We start from the raw sequence: 324 nt of genomic DNA, 5'->3' as shown, positions 1-324 counted from the left end.
GTGGAAGGGTGCTGTGCCCATCCCAGCTCTGTGGAAGGGTGCTGTGTCCATCCCAGCGCCGTGGAAGGATGCTGTGTCCATCCCAGTGCTGTGGAAGGATGCTGTGCACATCCCAGCACCGTGGAAGGATGCTGTGTCCATTGGGCTGTCATGACACATGGAAGCATGTTGTGCCCAGCCGGGTGCCGTGGAAGGATGCTGCGCTCACTGCTTGCCTGTCAGGGGCTATCAACAGCAGCGCTCTCCTCCTTCGACAACCCCAAGCGCGTTCCCCATGTCCCAGACGTGTGTGAGGGGGAAGGGGGCTGTGGCGAGGTGGTTTTC

Source organism: Eurypyga helias, unplaced genomic scaffold, assembly GCF_000690775.1.
Source record: "Eurypyga helias isolate BGI_N326 unplaced genomic scaffold, ASM69077v1 scaffold40732, whole genome shotgun sequence".
NCBI classification, from domain to species: Eukaryota; Metazoa; Chordata; class Aves; order Eurypygiformes; family Eurypygidae; genus Eurypyga; species Eurypyga helias.
Note: the sequence above shows the minus strand (reverse complement) of the source record.